Consider the following 7,811-nt stretch of genomic DNA (forward strand, 5'->3'; position numbering starts at 1 on the left):
GAGCTACAATTCAAGATGAGACTTGGGTGGGGACACAGCCAAACCACATCACACCAGTCAAGAGACTAGGAAGTACACCTCACCCACAGCTGGAGGGCACTGCAGATTACAAGGAGAGGAGCAGGGATCCAGGAAAGGATGAAGACCTGGGCCAGTTATGTAATCCACCTCAGATATGGTGGATCTTTTTGAAATAAAAGCATATTCATGTTATATATACTATTTCTCAAGCTACATTTTTTTTCCACATAATAGATTGTAGACATCTTTTCAGGTCAAAAACAGTTGTTTTACATGGTTATTTTTAATGGTTGAGGAGAATTTTGATACATGGATGTGTTTTAATTTATTTAATCACAGAGTTATAGTTCACAACTTCAGGCCTGATCACATAATTGTCCAACTTACAGCCTTTCAAGGGCCCAACACTGGACGAAGCCCAAATCTACTGTCTAAAAATCATGGTCCTTCCCAGTCTGATCTCAAATAGTTGTTCTTATTTTGTCTCCTCCTCACTCCTTCCCACTCATCCCTCTGAAGCTATACGGTAGGTGACACTCCATTTTTCCCCACTGTCCAGGTTAAGATAATGCCTATGACTGTAACAGATAACCCCGTATCTCAGAAGCTCAACACAACAGAAATTGAGACCTCATTTCTGTTCACATAAAGGAGTATCTGTAGCAGCACGGGGAGGAGAGCTCTGCTCGGGGCAGCCATTCAGGGACCCCAACGGACCTTTAACAAGGTCATCTCAGACATCAACATTCAACCAGCAGATGAGGGGAAAGAGAGTAGAAAGGATCTTACCAGAGGGGTCGGGCCCAGACACAGAAGTGGTGTATTCCATTTAGCCCACTTTCCTTGAGCCATAATTCAGGAATATGCTGGAATACCTGCAAAGGAGCTGGCAGAGGTATGGGACCTGTGCTCAGCTATCCAGGCACTTTGCATGGTAAGTACATCTGTTCGTCTGCCTGGGATACCTCTCCTTCACTCCAGCTTTGAGTCTGCTCAAAGGTTTGCCACAGGAGACCCTCCCTGCTCTGGGCTGAGTCAGGGGCTCTCTCTGGGCGCCCACAGCAGACAGTCAGACACCTCCACCGGAGCACCTGCTCTCCCACATTAGAATAGTGATGAGGCCGGGTGCAGTGGCTCATGCCTGTAATCCCAGCACTTTGGGAGGCCGAGGCGGGAGGATCATGAGGTCAATAGATCGAGACCAGCCTGGCCAACATGGTGAAACTCTATCTCTACTAAAATACAAAAAATTAGCCAGGTGTGTTGGTGGTCACCTGGAATCCCAGCTACTCAGGAGACTGAGGCAGGGGAATCGCTTGAACCCAGGAGGCGGAGATTGCCATGAGCCGAGATCGCGCCATTGCACTCCAGCCTGGGCAACAGAGCAAAACTCCATCAGAAAGAAACAAAAGAAAAGAAAGAAAAAAGAATACTGATTGGCCCCTGCGTTTGTGTCTGTCTTCCCCACAATTGGTCATCGACTCCTCCCGGGCAGAGATGGACTGGCTCATGGGAAAGGGGCATGTGAAGTTGGCGTTGGAGGCCGGCGGTAGGCCTGGGCGAAGAGGGGCGGGTGTTGCTAACCTTTTGGGTAGAGAGAGTCTATTAACTGAGTCATCCTCAACCAGCGATGTGGAGAGGCTGGGGCGGGGGTGGAGGTGAGTGTGTATCACTGTCTCAGTGTGTTCCCATGAAACACACACCCCAACCCCTGCAGCCTGATCTCTCCCCTCTGCCCCGGCCTCTGCCCTCTAAGGTTCCAGGTGGAGTGTGTTATGCAGAGAATGAGGCAGAAGCAGCTGGGGCTGAGGCTCGCCCTGCCTGGACCATCCCTGCCAGCACAGAAGCTGGTTGGCTAGGGCAGGCCGACTCCAGGGTCCTGGGGAAGATTCCAGCAGGTGGGGCCTAGCTTGTGGGGAGAAGCAACCAAGGGCCTGGGCGGGAAGCCCCTGTCCTGTCCCCAGGGCTCATGGTCTCAGTGCTGTGCCCAGGCCAAAGTCCCTCTGAACCTGGACTTCCAGAAGCAAACTTGACCAGAGGAAGGAGGAAAGAGCAGAGGGCTGGAGACACCCAGGGCCTCAGGGTCCCTGTCACTGCCCCTGCCCCATGGGGCCTGCTGAAAGCCCCTCAGGTCACCAGCACCCCACACCCAGAAGTCTTGCCTACTCTCTGCAGTTTCTCAGGCTGGAGGCCTAGACACCCCCAGGACACTGCCTTCTGCCTCACTGCCCCTCCTCGTCACTTTACACCCTCCCCGCCCCAGGCTCTCCCCATCCCTGCCCTACCCCTCACCCTGGGCCAGCACTAGAGGAGGCACCCCACCCTTGTACGGCCCTGAGAGTGAGTCCTGCCTTAGATGGCACTCCTGTGTGCCTCTCGGACCTCACCGTCAGTGGCTCTGCCACCTGCAGGGCCCAGGTCCAGACCTCTGTCCATTCCCACTCACTCCCACCTGAGGGCTCCCCTACAGCCAGCTCACCTGAGCCCTCTCTCCAAAAGCCATTGTGATGGAGTTCCCACCGCCTTCAAAGCCCAGCACGTTTCTGTTGGTTTAGGAAGAGGCCTAACCTGTGAGCCTCAGGCACACCAGCCTTCCCACCTCCTGGGCCCCATTCACCTTATCAAGCTCTTTGTACCCTCCTGACACAAGCAGCTCCTGGACAGAACTCCTCCCTGATGCCCAGGCCAGGTTGGGACCCCTGTTGCGCGTTCCCTGGGTCTGTGACCTCCTCCTGAGCATCCTCCCAGGTTGCTGTTCTCCCTCGTTTGGTGTTGCTGTTTGATCACTGTCTCTTCTCCTAGACTGGCAGCCCTGTGGGGACAGGCACCATGCCTGCTGTCACTGCTCCCAGTCCCCGGTGCCTTGCAGGGCACCTGGCATGTTGGCACACTAGGCATTTACTAAGAGTGCATGGATGAGGGAGCCATGGCCAGGTAGAGGTAGAGAGAGAGGGGGTAGGGGACACAGAAGGGAAGAGAAGGACCTGGAAAGGGACAGAAGAAGGGAAAGAGAGCAGAACAAGGAGAGGGAGCAGGGGGCACTGGAAGGAAAGGACCGCAGCAAGGGAGAAGGTGGGAGGGCCAAGAGAGGAGGCAGGGCAGGGGTGGGGAGGCGAGAGGGGGAGGCGACTTTCTGAAGATATCGTGCTCCCTTATCCTGGTGGGCTGGGGGCAGTGGGAATGCCAGCCTCGTGCCTGGTGGCCTCCTGGTGGCTGGGTGGGCCTCCCCTCCAGCCTCTGAGCCGACGGTTCCCCCTCTGGGAAAGGTGCTCTTTGGCGAGATATACAGGGACAGGTGGCAGCGGCAGCTGCAAAAGCCTCTCCCTGGCTACATGGCACTGCTCAGGGCTGCCATGAAGTGGCCAAGAGGAGCAAGAGAAGAAAACCCACCCCTCTGCGGGGTGGGGGCGGAGGCGGGCAGGGGGGCTGCGCCTCAACTGAGCCCACCTGCAGGCGTAGTGGTTTTCACAAAAAGCACCAACCACACAGCCTCCTCTCCTGCGGAGTCAATTCCCATTCCCAGCCAGACAGTTCCACTGATCCTTTCTTCAGTCCCCTTGTCCTCAGCACCGGGTTCCAAAGGGATAGGCTGTGTTCCAAACACGCAAATATCCCTAATTTCCTTCCAAGTGCTTTCGTTTTTTCTGGTGACGTCCCTAAAAAGTCTTAGTTAGGTGCTCCTCTCCTGAACACAATTATAGCCCTTTTTGCATAAATGGGAACCCTTTGGGAAGGGATCCCATCCTTCCCTCCCACCCCCGCCCCCCGTACACACATTTATGGGAGCCAAAGGCCCTAAGCCACAAATCCTGAAAATTCCAGAGCTTCCCCCGTCCCAAATGTCGTTTCATTTATTTCTATGCGCTTCTCTCCAAAACTGCCGCACACTGAACCTTGCCGTGTTTTGCCCGTCCCTGCTTCCCTCCTGGTCTTCCCACCTCAGTAAATGGGGCACCGCCCACCTGATTACTCACACCAGAGTCATCCCTGACGAGTCCGCCTCCTCCCCCGCCGCAGCTCCAGAATCTTGTAACTGCCCTTCTAAATGCATCTGGAATCTGCCTGCTTCCTTCCCTCCGTCCCCACGGCCGCCAGGAGACTCTTAGAGGAAGCCAGTGCAGGTGAGGCTGTGTTTCAGGGGCTTAGACTTTCCACTAAGTCCCGAGGGTCCCCCACACCCATCCCCAGGCCTCTGCACACAGGGTCCCTTCTGTCCAACTCGCTGTTCCTCGACCTTGGCCCCAGTTTGCCCTCATCTCTCCATTTGCACTCACATTCTACACATGGCTTTTTTTTTTTTTTTTAATCCTTACAGCAACCCTGGGAGGTAGGTTCTGTGAGTATCCCCATTTTGTTGGTGAGAAACCTGAGGCTAGAAGGTAAAGAAACCATGCAAGGGACACAGTAAGAGGCTGAGATGAGATTCAAAAGGTTCTCTCCCAGGGCCTCTGGCTGCAAAGCCCTGAGGGCTGAGCCGCTTCCAGCCTCAGCTGGTCATTACCTGTATTGGTTCACAAATGGCCCCTGAGGTCCTACTGTGGGCCCAGCACAGTCATAGGCACTGTACAGCCTGAATGCCCACCACTCCCAGAAACTCTCCCTGAGCCCCAAATCGAAATTAGGTCTCCCTGTTTCACTTCCGCATAGGACCGCACATGCTTCTCCGTCTCCTCGGCACAGCTTGTAACTGGCATTGCTCTTGTGATTCCTGGATTGTCTCCCCTCTGGACTGTAAATTCCAAGGGGACAGGCTTTGCACAGCCGGCCCATGGCCAGATGTCTGCATGGCTGGTACACAATAGGCACAAAACGAATGAATGGGCGAGCCCATACATGCCCTAGCAGAGACCATCAGTGTGTGGAATAGATGTATTTTGGCTAAAAAGTGGCCTCAGAATTATTTTTGGTAAAATGCTTTTCCCATGGAGCCGATCACAGCTGTGATATCCATGGTAAAAACTTCCGTGAATGCTGGGAGATAGTGGCCGCCCTGAGTGAGCCGCTCTCAGCCACACCGCACACCAGAAGCCACTTTATCCTGTTTCAGACACCTGCTTCACACCTGGAGGGCTGGGGCCTGGGGCATCTGGATTTTTAAAAACTCCTTGTGCTCACGTGCCCAGCCAGACCTGAGAGCCGAGGCCTTAGCCATGCAATTTGCTGCTTTGCGAATTGCAAAGGTGATCGAACCTTGCTACTGTGAATGTTTACCAGGTTGCTCAGTAAGATGCTGGGGAGACAGAGATGAAGCTCCCAGGCCTTCGGCCAAGGCTCAGAGACGTGCTACTGAGCAAGACCCAGAAAAGCTTCCTGCTCGGTCAGGGCCACTTCCCCACTGCCACTATGGCAGGCAGGAGCTGTGCTGGGGCCATCCCTGGGCTGCACGCCAGCTCCGCCACATCCCTGGTTGTGTGGCCTAACTCATCTCCTGTGGCCGCTGCAACAAATGACCACAAACCTGGGGGCTTAGAACACAAATTAATTCTCTTACCGTTCAGGAGGTCACAAGTCCTAAAATCAAGGTGTCTACAGCATTGGTTTCTTCTGGACGCTCTAGGGGAGGACCCCTTTCCAGAGACGCCCCAATTCCTTGGCTTATGGCCCCTTCCTCTGTCTTCAAAGCCAGTGGCCCAGCATCTTCTAATCTCTCTCTCTCTGGTCACATCTCCTTCTCTGACTCTGACGGCTCTGCCTCCTTTCTTCCCTTATAAGGATGCTTGCAATTATATTCGGTCCACCTGGCTAATCCAGAGTCTTCTCCTCATCTCAAAATCCTTAATCACGTCTGCAAAGTCCCTTTGCCACGTCAGGTGACACACTCACAGGCTTCAGGGATTAGAGTGCAGACATCCTAGGCGGGGGCAGGGGACATTATTCTGCCAGGCTCAGTGGCCTTGCCTAGGAACTGGCCACTCCATGCCTCAGGACCACGTCGGAAAGTCAGGGGAGATAACAGTAACAGAGGCAGTGGAAGTCATAGTATAGAAGGAGAAAGAGCGATAGAAATAGTCATGGCAATGATATCTACCTTATGGAGATGTGAGGATTGACTTTCTATGTAAGTCTGTAGAAGAGCACCTGACTAATGTTCAAAACACATCAACCGTCAAATACATCTTATTAGTGATATCTCTAGCACTGTGCCACACGTCCTACGAGCTGTAACAGCCTACAAAATGATTTTGAGATTAGAAACAATGTATATATGACAAAATATTTTTATTTATTTATTTTGAGATGGGGTCTCTGTGACCCAGACCGGACTGCAGTGGTACGATCACATCTCACTGCAACCTCCGCCTCCTAGGCTCAGGTGATCCTCCTGCCTCAGGCTCCCAGCTGGGACTACAGGTGCGTGGCAGCATGCCTGGCTAATTTTTTAAATTATTTGTAAAGACGGGGGTCTCCTTATGTTGCCCAGGCTGGTCTCGAACTCCTGGGCTCAAGCAGTCCTACTGCCTCCACCTCCAAAGTGTTGGAATAAAACGCATGAGCCACCATGCCCGGCTTAAAATATTTTTAAAATGGCAAAGTCAAAAGAACAATTAAATCCATTTCAAAAAGGTATAGCTTAATAAGAAAAGACAGCAGTTTTATAGAAAACAGAGCAAAGGGGCTGGCCGCGGTGGCTCATGCCTGTAATCCCAGCACTTTGGTAGGCCAAAGCGGGTGGATCGCCTGAGGTCAGGAGTTCGAGACCAGCCTGGCCAACATGGTGAAATACTGTCTCTACTAAAAATACAAAAATTGGCCGGGCTTGATGGCTTGTGCCTGTTGTCCCAGCTACTCGGGAGACTGAGGCAGGAAAATCGCTTGAATGTGGGAGGCGGAGGTTGCAGTGAACCGAGACTGTGCCGCTGAACTCCAGCCTGGATGACAGAGTGAGACTCCATATCAAAAAAATGAAAAGAAAACAGAGCAAAGGGTATGAAGTTATAGAAGAAGAAATCCAAGACGTTAACAAGCAGAAGAAAAGACACTCAAAAGCACTGGTAATGTGAGAAATCAAATTAAAATCACAATGAAGGTTCACTTTACACATTTAGGCTGCCAGAAGTCTGAAAGCTCAGTGATGTCACAGTTAGATGATGTAATACAGGAGACCTCCCTCACTCTGCTAGGAGGATGGGCTGGGTGGCCCTTGGGAAGGGTCTCCAGGTGTGTTAGTAAGATGAAGGAAGTACAGGACTGAGATGCAGCAGTTCCCCTGTAACAACATCTCCCCCCAGACATTCTTACACAGGTCCCAGATGCTCACTGCAGCGCGAAGTGGGTGCCCAGCACTGGGAGAGTGGGTCTTGGTGGACGCATACCTTGCAGGGTGGTTTGGCAGCTAGAAAAAGTCAAATGAGATATACACATAGGAACATGGGTGGCAAAGAAACATCAGGGTTGGTGAAAAAGCAAGAAAATGAATGAGATAGATAACATGACATCATGAACGTAAATTAAAAACAGGGGCGTGCAAATGGCAATACCCATTTCCCAGGAACAGAAAGACTTAAACACTTGAGCATGGTCGTCTATTGGTGGGGGGATGGTACCAGAGTAGGGAGGTGGAAAGGAATGAATGAGTGAATTAATGAATTCACTAAAGAGAAATATTTACATCATTGTGGCGGGTGCCCGTCCACACATTGTTGCAGGCTTGATGTGCCGTAGGGAGAGCTTCCAGAAGGTGGAGCGTGCAGGGAGTACCCTCTGCCTCCCTGAAGGGTGCTGTAGGTCTGTCAGGGGCTGGGATGGGGAGAGCTTGGAGAAGCAGAGAGTTTGGAAGGATCGGAATTGAG

This window comes from Pongo abelii, chromosome 23, assembly GCF_028885655.2.
Source record: "Pongo abelii isolate AG06213 chromosome 23, NHGRI_mPonAbe1-v2.0_pri, whole genome shotgun sequence".
Taxonomy (NCBI): domain Eukaryota; kingdom Metazoa; phylum Chordata; class Mammalia; order Primates; family Hominidae; genus Pongo; species Pongo abelii.